Raw genomic sequence first — 12,176 nt, 5'->3', positions numbered from 1 at the left:
AGGGAGTGCTAGGATTTGCAGTGAATTCCTGCTCTGTTTCTCCAATCTTTGAACAAGTTTGAGCATTATTTGACCATACAAAGAGATGAATGATGTTTTTGATGCTGAGTTTGAAGAAAGTCAATGTGTTCTGGCAGGGAAGACTTCCAGCTTTGACAATGCTCTCGGCAAAACAGAAGCTTGATTCGTGTCCATACAGAAAAAGCTCTATTTACAATTATATGTATCCCTTGTAATCTCCTGTAAAGAGAAGATGGTTTATGGAAAATTTCATCTCATATTCAATGAGACTGTGGGGATAACTGGACCCATCTGTGGTCAGAAGTCTGAGAAGAAACAAATGTCAAAATTCTTCCTCTTTAGCCCAGGAGAGAGAAGAAAAGGAGATTAGGGGAGAAATGATGCTAAAGCTTAGAAACCTTACCAACCTGACCAAATTTTGCATAATGTTAATTGCACTTAACTCAGTTTCTAAAGGACATTTCTTCAGAGGGTAAAATTTACTCCAGTGCTGTGCTCTTGCAATCCTACTGAGCAAATTAAATTCCCAGTGAACTTAAAGCACACAGTTATTGGAAGAGTACAGGGAGACTTGGCATCTCTGCTGATTATATGCACACTTGCTTAAGAAACATGGGGGAAAATCATCTTGGGACTGTTTTGCAGACCTACCCAGTCATCCAGAGCTCTTGCTCTCCTCACACCAGGCTGCTCTCCGGAACAATGCTGCAGGCAGATCAGTGATGAGAAGGGCAGATGGGGAGTAAATGCTGAATCTAACGGCAGAGATGGCAAAGGCTGACGGGACAAAGTAGGGTTACTGTGATGGCTGCTGCTTAGAACTTGAAATAACCTTCTAAAACAACTAAGTCTGAAGGATAGGTAGGCAAAGGCTCAGACGACATTTCTGCCTGTAATACTATTCAGGTATCGCGTCCCACCGCGCACAGGGGTTTAACCTGATCAGCAACGTTCTGTGAAAGGCGGCTCTGTCGCTGAGCCACCTCCGTCTCCAGGCGGCTGACAGCCAAGCCCTGCGCTGCTCCCCGCCGCAAGACGCGGCCTCAGCTGACAGCCAGGAGCCAGAGGACAAGGTGTCAGAGCTGCAGCACCAGCGCTGCCGCATTGTGATGTTAGAGGGCACTGCCTTAACGCGGCGGGACCCGAGGGAAGTTAAAAGTCTTCACCACTGTCAGGCGTTAGAAAGTTCTTGTCACATTTCGGGAGCTCGGTCCAGTTCCGTTTCGGAAAACAAAACCTCCTCGTTCACGGTCCCATACAGCGGAAACGGGACGTGAGCGCGGTGTTTTTATTGGCGTAAAGGGAATCCTGCCACGTTCCGCAACGTTGCTGTCAGCGGTTTCCGACCATGGAAATTACCTATCGAACCGGACACGGCGGCTGCCCTCTCGCCATACCGGTAGGGACGACGTAGCAGACTCTGGCGCCACCGAGCGCAGCGGCCAGAGCCCCCTAAGAGGTGTCCCCCGAGCAGGGGGCTGGGCCCGCAGGACCAGCGCAGAGGCGCTCTCGGTACTAGCGGCTTCCGACAGCCGCTGAGGGAACTCGCGCAGCCACCAGGACGCACAAACCACCTGCCCACACCCCCGCCGCCCGGCAGGTACCTTTGACCCCGCCACCCCTCGACTAGGAAGCAGCGTTAATTGGCAGTCGCGGAAAGCCAATAGGCGGCGGGGCGGGAGCCTGAGCTTCGCTCTCGCCCAATGAGAAGGCGGTTGAGACGTCCGCCAATCGTAGGGGCGGGGGAGGCGGGCGGAGGCAGCAGGAGGCAGGCGGGCGGTGGGGGGGTGCCAGTCGGTGCGGTAGAGCGTGGAGCGCCGGGGGTTTTCTTGTGTTTCTTCGTTCCCTCACTGACTTGTCAGCCCTCTTCCTCCCTCCTTCGCCGCTGGCAGGTGCAGGAGACCGGCAGTTCCCGGCACTTCAGGTGAGGGCTGCGCCGTCGTCTTGGGCCCTACCCTCACGGGGAGGCTTGAGGCGGAGGCCAGGGTTCAGATCCCCGTCGGAGTCTTTTGGAAGGGGGAGCGCGGCACGGTGAGCGGCGCGGTCCCACCGGCGGGCGCAGCAGCGGCGTTTCGTTGAGCCGTTGCGCCGGGGCTGCCGGCGGACGGCGCTAACCGTTTCTCCTGGTGGGGTCAGGCCGCTCGGGGAGGGGCAGACCGAGTAGCGCGTCGTGAAGGCCCCGCTGGGTGCCGGTGGGGGCTCGGTGCCCCTGTAGTGAGGCAGGGGCCGGAGTGATAGTGCTGAGGCGGCGCGGAGGGGCAGCGGGCGCGGGGAACCTGAGGAAGCGAGGGGTGGGCGATGAACCCCGTGGGTGGTGGTAGGGCTTCCTCCCGGAGGGCGCGGGGAAGGTGAAGGTCTCCTTGCGCGGCGCCCGGCGGAGAAGGGCTGGGCTGGGGCTGGCGAGGGATGACGACACTGACTGTGGTTCCTGTAGGAGGGAATAGCTCCCTGCTCAGGAAAGTTTAGTGACCCACTCGGTGGTGGTGATGGTAGTGACGGCTTTTGTGTTTGGGAGGGGAGAGGTGGAAAAGAGGAGGGAAATCTAAACATTGAGCGATTTGGTTTTCGCCTCCGTGCTTTGAAATCCTGGTGCTGTGATTTGGTGGGGGGAGAGTGAGATTTTAAAAGCATTACAGCCTCATGAGTTCTGGTAATTGCCCATATGAGTCTGGTTTCTGAGTCTTGCCATTGCCGCCTTCTCTCTTTCCCTTTTTTGGCTTGCGGAAAGAATCTCCTCCCAAACTGAAACGTTTGTGTCAGACAGAAATCGCTTTATATGCATCGAAGCTATCTGGTTAGAGGAAGAGCGGGTATCGACAGTGTCTGCAGCTTGCTATGTCCATCTTTACCAGCTGTTTGGCTGGTTCTTACTGGAATGACTTTGCAGCTGACAGACTCAGTCATCTGAGCCTTCATCCTTTTGCCCTGGCAGTGAGGGATTCAGAAAGGAAGGTGTGAGTGACACATACTCTCCTTTCTAAACAGAATATTTGAAAATGGACTATTTAATCCCAGATGTAATCTTGACATTTTGAATGTTCAGTTTCCCTGATAGCCAGTCTTATTTAAAACTGTAGATTAGTTAGGATAATTTTAAACAAGTACACCACTGCTCACATTTCTGGTACTTCTTTCGGTAACTTTGTGACCCACATTGGGGTAGAAAATGAGCTTTCAGAAGTGCTGGGCAATTTTGTTTTCTTCTGTAGCACTTTACAACCTGATATCAGACTGCATGAAAGGTCACCATAAGACTCTTCTCTCTTGCTATAAGGTTGGTTTGTTGTTTTGGGGGTTTTTCTTGTCCCGCTAACGCAGTCTTTTGAGAACCTCCCAAATTAAAACAAAACCTTCCCACTGCTTTGAAAAGGTAAAAACATTAACAGTGAGTTGATTTTATTATAGCAATTTTGAGCAACTGAGCTTTCATTCTAATGAAATTCTAATGATCTAAAAAGCTCATTCTCGTATAGCTGTGATGAAACCAACAGAAAAACATTGCTTCATTTATCTCTTGGGCAAGCTTGCCCAAGGAACCTCTTTAGGGGTGAGAGCTGAGTGAGGCATCTTGCATACTGCTTTTTGGATGGGCAAAACTTCTTAACTGTCTTTTTACCTATTAAGGTAAGGGCTGATATGCTTGGTCTTTCATACTTGTACCTATCTGAGATGATGTTTTGTCAACCTTGAAATTTGCCTTTGAAGGTAGTAGAGTTACATTCTGCCAGATACGACTGAATCATCTTAAACAGTGTGACCTGTGTATTAGCACACTGGTCATAACCTAATTCTACAAGCAGCATCATTTTAGAGATCTCTGATCATAGCAGGAGAAGAATGCAGGTGCCACCTAATCCTCTGTAATGTTAACCTTGATGGCATGGCTGTTTGGTCTTTAAGTGCTCCCAGCTGCCCCTTGGTGCATAGTTTACCATTCTAAAGTTGGTTTCTTTGGCTCAGTTAGTGGTGTGCTGTGCCATGCTAGAATAAACATTAAAAACTGCCCCCTGGGGCTTTAAATCTCATGCAACACATAGGGCAACAATATCAGTGTTAAAAGGAAGATGCATAGCACAGTTGTAGTGAGCCTTGAATAGTTTATTAGTGGTTGATAGGCAAAACTGGTTTGGAATGATCATTGTAGAAATTATTTTTAACTGAATGTGGGTTGTTTTGTTGTTTGTTCTCCCCACCCCATCCCCCATTTTGTGAAGTTTGCTGTCACTTCTGTGTTTCCCTGCTTGTGGTTAAAATGAGTCTAAAAGTTACTGTGATTTGAATTGGTAGCCTGTAAGTGCAGGGTAAGAGACTTGGTGCTCGCCACAGGATAAAATGCTTAGTGGCGCTGCTTGTAAAGAATTCCCTGTGCTTACATGAATCTGTGTGAGGAACACAAGTTACCCAAATTGTATCTTTCTGCTTCTGAGACGGTGCACAGGTTCCTCAAGGTGGGAAGATCAGGTCCTGGAAAAAGTTGAATCATCTCAGGAGAAGAGTAGATGCAGATTGAAGAGGTTGGGGTTTTTTGTGAGATTTGTTTAAACATTCATGTCAACTAGTACACTGGAGTAGTGCTTTGTTGGTTCTTGGGATCCCTGGTTGCTAAAAGACATTCTAAGATTTAAGGACTTACTTCTGAAGAACTGGAATTGAGTCTCTAATGCTTGAATTTAAGACTAATCTGAGAGATGAACAGCTTTCTTGTAACATAGGATTTTGTTGAAATTCTATCTTAATCCATAAAACCAAGAAGTAGCAATGTTCCTTTCAACTAAAGCTAGCTACTGATCTTTGGCTTGACTTAATGTAGCAATTAGTTGTTCTCAGGATGTGAAAAGGAAGAAAGCAGGAAATAACAGTGATGTAACTGTACTGAGAGAAACCAAGCTAAGCATTCAGAGTCTGTGTTTGAATAGAACAGTGTACTTAATATGAATGTTACCTGGCTAGTTGGCCTGCTGGGGTTGGGAAGAATAACCTGAAGTCAGTAGTAAAAAGATAGTTATCCTGGGGTTGGTTCCTAGTCTGCAGTCATAGCTGAATGTGTCATGAGACTGGAAGGTCATTCCTTTGTGTGCTGTCCTGCAGTGTAACTTGCTTGGAGGATGGGAACAGTAGTTTTGAAAAAAAAAATGTCTTTCTACTGTGATGTGTACTCCTTGGAGCAAGTGATCCTTTTTGAGCCACTGTGAACTGCTGTGATTGATTGAGTCCTGTGAATCTTGGTGGACAGGATGTGTCAATATTTGAGAAGGTATCCAGCCCTAATTAGTAAATAGGGCTAGAGCTAGCATGAGTATTGTAACACTGCACAGTAATGAGCTCTGAAGCAAAAATAAAATGTCTCTGAGGCTTTAAGTGATCTGGTTTGGTTCAACTGTTTAGAGTATGCCAGTATTTAAAAACTGTTCTGGTTTACACAACATGTTGTAAATATTTTCAGTGTTGGAAATCTGTTTGGTCTGGGGCCAGTACAAGTTACTAACCCTTTTTGTTCATGTAGGACTCTGCTCTAAGAATTCGTTCCAAGGCATCTACAGACCAAAAATTTGAATCAAACTTCTTTACCTTTTATAACGTACTTTGGACCAGTGAATAACAAACCAAACTGCAGTGTGACAGCAAAAACGGGGAAGATAAGAACAGCCTGTTAAATCCTATTGTTAAATGCTTGTTTCCAACAGTTTTGCTGAAACCAGGAGGGCTGGGTTTAGGCAATCTTTTGACATAAATTTATAGAAGTGACATAGTAGATGCTCTGAGAACAGGTGCCACGCAGGCTTTAAGGGGTGCCGTGAACTCAGAAGGAGGGCCGAGCCCAGAGAGTGGTGGTGAATGGTGCCACAGCCAGCTGGCAGCCAGGCACCAGTGGTGTGCCCCAAGGATCAGTGCTGGGCCCCATGCTCTTTAACATCTCTATTGATGATCTGGATGAGGACATTGAGTCCATCATCAGTAAATTTTCTGAAGACACCAAGCTGGGGGCAGGAGTTGATCTGCTGGACGGTAGAGAGGCTTTGCAGAGGGACCTTGACAGGCTGGACAGATGGGCAGAGTCCAAGGGCAGGAGATTGAACACATCTAAGTGCCAGGTTCTGCACATTGGCCACAGCAACCCCATGCAGTGCTACAGGCTGGGGTCAGAGTGGCTGGAGAGCAGCCAGGCAGAGAGGGACCTGGGGGTGCTGGTTGATGGTAGGCTGAACATGAGCCTGCAGTGTGCCCAGGGAGCCAAGAGGGCCAATGGCAGCCTGGGCTGCATCAGGAACAGTGTGGCCAGCAGGAGCAGGGAGGTCATTCTGCCCCTGTACACTGCACTGGTTAGGCTGCACCTCGAGTCCTGTGTCCAGTTCTGGGCCCCTCAGTTTAGGAAGGAGGTTGACTTGCTGGAAGGTGTCCAGAGAAGGGCAACAAAGTTGGTGAGGGGTTTGGAACACAGCCCTGTGAGGAGAGGCTGAGGGAGCTGGGGTTGCTTAGCCTAGAGAGGAGGAGACTCAGGGGTGACCTTATTGCTCTTTACAACTACCTGAAGGGAGGTTGTAGACAGGCAGAGGTTGGTCTCTTCTCCCAGGCAGCCAGCACCAGAACAAGAGGACACAGTCTCAGGCTGTGCCAGGGGATGTTTAGGCTGGAGGTTAGGAAGAAGTTCTACACAGAGAGAGTGATTGCCCATTGGAATGGGCTGCCCGGGGAGATGGTGGAGTCACCGTCATTGGCGTCTTGATAGGGTGCTTGGTGCCATGGGTTAGTTGTTTAGGTGGTGTTGGATTGGTTGATGGGTTGGACACGATGATCTTGAAGGTCTCTTCCAACCTGGTCTGGTCTATTCTATTCTATGTGTTCTAGAAGTCCTTTCCTGCTTGTTGAGGCTAATGTGTCACAGAATCATGAGGTACTTGCTTTTGATTACAGAGTGGGTTGTTGACGGATCCTACACCGGGTGACTGTTTTGTTCTTGTGATCCTCATCGCGAAGTGCTTTTTGCAGAGGTGCGATGTTCTTTGTCTCGTTACTGCTGTCTCTGTGTGTGAGTAGCACAAACAGGACTCAGGAATCTGATTTTTATGTATGATAAGAAGTTAATCTCCCCCGCATATCAGGTTGACACGTTTCCAGCTGTAACAGCAAAAGGTGTGTATTGACTAAGCTCTGAAAGGACTAGCAGAGTTCTGCCTGGCATCTGGAACCCTGCTTTCTGAGTAGAGCCGAGGGTTATGGGTTCCAAACCCAACTTGCACAGAACTTCTTACTTAACATACCAATGGTAGGTGAATGTTGAAACCAGAATTTTAATGTTGTCAACAGCAGAGGTACAACCAACCATACTTCACTGCTCTTTTGAGCTTGTGTGCTTTCTAAATTCTGAGGTAATAGGCCAAATGAAAGGTGCAGGGTGAATATGCTTGATGTGCCTTTCTTGAAATGGGTAATGTGAAGTACAGATATTAATAAATTATCTGCCATGAGTCATAGGACAAATAGGACATCTTTTTAGTTTGCCCTATGCCCATGATCCTCTCCCTTAATAGAGATTTTCTCAGCACGATAACAGGTAACTGGATCATTTCTGAGTGGAGCAATACTGCCTTCTTGTCAGGAGAAATGGTAAGTCTAGATATGTTAAAGCAACTCCTTATATTTAATGGAACCACATTATACAATGTAAACCTGTGGGCAGGCTTACTTCCACAGTTCTTGAATAACATTTTTAGAAGCATTTTTTCCAAAGCCTTCAGGTTCTTGCTGTCCTGTAATAGAGATAAAAGCTCCAAAACCTTTTTCTTCACCATTTACCTAAAATAATCTAACCAATCAAATTGTGTCTAACTTGAAGGAACCATTTTACAGTTTGGTTTAAGCTCTAGGGTGAATGTAACTGAAGGAAATAGTTCCCTAGTTCTTGCTGGGTTAAGGTGATAGTTCTGTTCCAAAATGTGAGCATTCTGTTTTACATGTGAGGACTGAAACTGGGTAACCTATTTCCTTTAAACAACTTTGCTTTCATTTTTGTGTGTTAGGAGAGAGCTTCAAGTAAAGAGCACTGGCAGTGTTGTCATTCAAACAGAGTGAGATGTAAATAGAGTGTTTAGCTATTCTGTTTTTGAGCAGTTACATTTCTTAAACTCTTCTGCCCACAACCCAGAATATTTCCTTCTCACTGATTATTTGTAATGGTCCACTGTTATGGTGGGCTACTAGTGTTTTCTTTGGGTTACACCAATTTGAGTGTCTTTCACTGCTGGTCTCCTTTCTACTTGCAGTTACTTTGCCACAAGGAACTTAGGCCTGAGAGTCATTGTGGCTTTAAGCTGAACTTCTTTGTCTTTTTCGAAAGCTGGTTCATTTGAAAGTAGGAGCAACCATATAAAATATGATCAACCAGTAACCTGTGATTCACAGTGACACTTTACACAGCTGAATTTCCTTCTGTCGTAATTGAACAGAATCCTAAATGGAAAGAGAAGTGAAACAAGTTTTATAATATTACTGTATCATTGATGGCCTGTAGTGGGTATACCCTGTCTGAATGCCAGGTGCTCACCAAAGCTGCTCTGTTGCTCCCTTCCTTGACTGGACAGGGGAGAGAAATTAGAGCAAAAGGGTTGTGTGTCAAGACAGAGGCAGGAAGATCACTCACTAATTATTGTCACCAGCAAAACAGACTTAGCTCAGGAAAATTAATTTATTACCAATCAAATCAGAGTAGGGTAATGAGCAATAAATCCAAATCTTAAAACATGTCCTGCTGAGCCCTCCTCTGTTCACAGAGAATGATTTTTCTCTCTTCTCCCCCTGAGCAGCACAGAGGGATGTGCAATGGGAGTTGTGCAATGGGAGTTAGTCAGTTGTCTCTATTCCTTCCTCCTGCTCTAGCATAGGGTCCCTCCCAAGGGAGACTGCCCTCCACAAACTTCAACATAATCCTTTCCTGGACTGCAGTTCTTCTTGAACTGCTCCAGCATAGAGCCTTTGCACAGGGTGCACTCCATAAACAGACTGCTCCAGGGTGGATCTCCCATGGGAGTCATGAGGGACCAGTACACTTATTTACAAATTTGGAGTTAACTGCCTAATCTTCTGTTTCTTCCTTGGCTCATTTTCTTGCCATTTTGGATATGTCCTCAGGGGCACGTTTTTGCAATGGATTTAATGAGTGGGCACTTCTAAATCTGTGGGTGATGCATTTGACTTTCTGTAAACCTCTAAAGAGATGATCTGTAGTATAAACACATTTTAGTTCCTGCTGCTCTTAAAATGTTAAAGCATTTTGATTGTCCAATTGCTGATAGTTCACAGTACAAATACAAAAGAATGATTTTAATCCAGGAAGGAACCATTTGCAATAATCTGAAAAATGCAACTCATAGGATTTCTGTGAATGAATCTGCTGGAATGATAAAGTGTCATGGTTTAACTTTAGCTGGCAACTAAGCCCCAGGCAGCTGCTTGTTTGTGTCCCCCTGCCCTGGTGGGATGAGGGAGAGAATAGAAAGGATGAACGTGAGAAAACTCTTGGTTGAGATAAAGGCTGTTTACTTGTGTGTGCAGCTTTTGCTGTTATATTAAAGCAAAATGGAATTAATTTGCTGCTACCCATCAACAGGAAGGTGTTCAGCTGTCCCTAAGAAAGCAGGGTTCTTAATGGTTACTTGGAAAGACAAAACACCATCACTCCAAGTGTCCTCTTGCTTTCTCCTCCCCAGCTTTATATGCTGGACTTCACTTTGTATGGTATGAAATACTCTTTGCTCACTTGGGATCAGCTGTCCCAGCTGTGCCCCCTCTGAACAACTTCAGCTCTCCCAGCCTGCTTATTGGTGGGGTGGGGTGAGAAGCAGAAGAGGCTTTGCCTCTGTGCAAGCACTGCTCAGCAGTAACTAAAAGTGTTATCCAGACTTTTCCAGTACAAAGCAAAAATACAACGTCATACTGCTATTGTGAAGAAATTTAACTCTGTCATGGATTGAGTTGAACCTGCTGCTGTTATTCATACCATGCAGCAGTCATGCCAGCTTCAAAAAGTGAAAGGGCTAACTGAAGCAAGGTGAGAGGCCTTGAGCACAGCCCTCTGAGGAGAGGCTGAGGGAGCTGGGATTGTTTAGCCTGGAGAAGAGGAGGCTCAGGAGAGACCTCATTGCTGTCTACAACTACCTGAAGGGGCATTGTAGCCAGGAGGGTCTTTTCTCTCAGGCACACAGCACCAGAACAAGAGGACACAGTCTCAAGCTGCACCAGGGGAAGTTTAAGCTGGAGGTGAGGAGAAAGTTCTTCACTGAGAGAGTTGTTCACCATTGGAATGTGCTGCCCAGGGAGTCACCGTCTCTGGAAGGGTTCAAGAGGGGATTAGACATGGCACTTGCCATGGTCTAGTCATGAGGTCTGTGGTGACAGGTTGGACTTGATGATCTTTGAGGTCTCTTCCAACCTTGGTGATACTGTGATTATGGGGCTTGAAGTTCAGATAGCAACATGGGAGGCTTCCTGTTCCAGTTGCTGGTTCTGGGGTGAGGGCTGTTTTCCTGCAGGCATGGCAGCAGAACAGTTGGGAGTTGGGTAGCTGCTGGGTTTGGCTTTCTGTTTTATGCTGTTTGTTTGTGGGGTTTTGTTTGTTTTGGTTTGTTTTTTTTTCTGTATTTCACTGTGCTGCTTCTGCAAATAGGCTAAGCTAAGGTAATCATACATTTTAATATTAGATTACTAGCTAAGGTAATTATTCATTGTGATTATGGTACCTCATGTTATATGAATCTCTAATCTCTTTATCTCAACCCTGAGTTTTGTGTTACTTTCCCCCCCTCACTTTTGTGTTGGGAAAGCAGGGAGTTTGGCCCTTGTGCTAAACCATTACAAACTCTGAAGTCAAACTCGGCATGCACAGCAAGAAAGAAAAGTTTCCTTTTTAGAAAGACTGGATGTGGAGTCCACTACAACCACGTTAGTGTCCCATGTGGTTCATGAGTCCTGCTGTCTGAAACAGGGTGCTCTGTCTGATGTGTAGTCAGATAAAATATCCTTCTGGCTGCCTGTCTCAGAACACTATGTTTATATTCTACAGTTCACTGAACACATTCAGCTTAGTATTCCCTTCTGTTTCGGAATCTTCAAAATAAAAGCTTAAAGTATCTGAACATCTTTATGAGATAAGAAAATTAAACTTTCTGTCTTGGTATAGGCAATGTGAATTCTAGCTTAGTATCTTCAGCTTGTGCTCGTTTTGACAACCATCCAAAGAGCACTGGATGATCTGTTACTGTTTCCTCAGGCCCTTAAAAAAAACCCAATCCAACCCAACAACCTGGCTGTGCAGTAGTGCAGTCATGATTCCTGATATCTGTTGAGGTCAGCAATAATAGTGGTAAATAGCTAAGCAGTAGCTTGGTGGACGCATCCAGCTTTAATATTTCTTGACTCCCTGTTTTGAAATCTTAAAATAAATGTAATATCAGATTGAACTTGTATCATTCTGTGTCTTAATCCAAGTACTTTCTGACAAGTCAAATGCTGTGTTAAAACTTAATGCCCTCAGCGTAGTCATTATCCCTTGGGATGTTGACCTCATGAAAAGAGGCTGCTGTTAAGATGTTGGTTGTACTGATTGTTCCTTCTGCCTTGTAATCATTATCAAATTGTTATGCTCATGTGGAATTGCCTATGTGATATCAGTTTTTATTTACTCTCCTGGATCATCCTCATCATTCAGAACTTTTAAAAAGTTTATGATTTGCAGCCTCCTGAATGATAAAATCCTTGAATAAAACCTAATGCGGACTTGCTGGTTTCGACTCCTAAGCCCTTTTGATTTCTAATTTGAGGGCTATTAATCATATCACCCAGATAAATTGTTTGCCAGGATTCATAGATCGTCTGCCTTTGTTACTACATTAAGATGTTGATACCTTATGAATGATAGCATTCTTGCTAAGGTTGTATCACAGTGTCACCAAGATTGGAAGAGACCTCAAAGATCTTCGAGTCCAACCTGTCTCCACAGACCTCCTGACTAGACCATGGCACCAAGTGCCACATCCAATCCCCTCTTGAACACCTCCAGGGATGGTGACTCCACCACCTCCCTGGGCAGCACATCCCAATGACGAAAGACTCGCTCAGTGAAGAACTTTCTCCTCACCTCCAGCCTAAACCTCCCCTGGCAC

At 45.9% G+C, this 12,176-nt stretch overlaps 1 protein-coding gene across 1 annotated transcript in view; it reads left to right on the top strand.

Moving 5' to 3' along the window:
• Positions 1 to 1,891: 1,891 nt before the first annotated feature.
• PACSIN2 (protein kinase C and casein kinase substrate in neurons 2) overlaps positions 1,892 to 12,176 on the top strand; it is a 66,461-nt gene continuing 56,176 nt past the window's right edge. The window contains exon 1 of the mRNA XM_054173950.1: positions 1,892 to 1,945. The gene's annotated coding sequence lies outside the window, so the exon portion shown is untranslated. The remainder of the gene's footprint in view (positions 1,946 to 12,176) is intronic.

Source organism: Dryobates pubescens, chromosome 27 (assembly GCF_014839835.1).
Source record: "Dryobates pubescens isolate bDryPub1 chromosome 27, bDryPub1.pri, whole genome shotgun sequence".
NCBI classification, from domain to species: domain Eukaryota; kingdom Metazoa; phylum Chordata; class Aves; order Piciformes; family Picidae; genus Dryobates; species Dryobates pubescens.
Note: the sequence above shows the minus strand (reverse complement) of the source record. Positions and strands in the feature narration are given on the sequence as shown.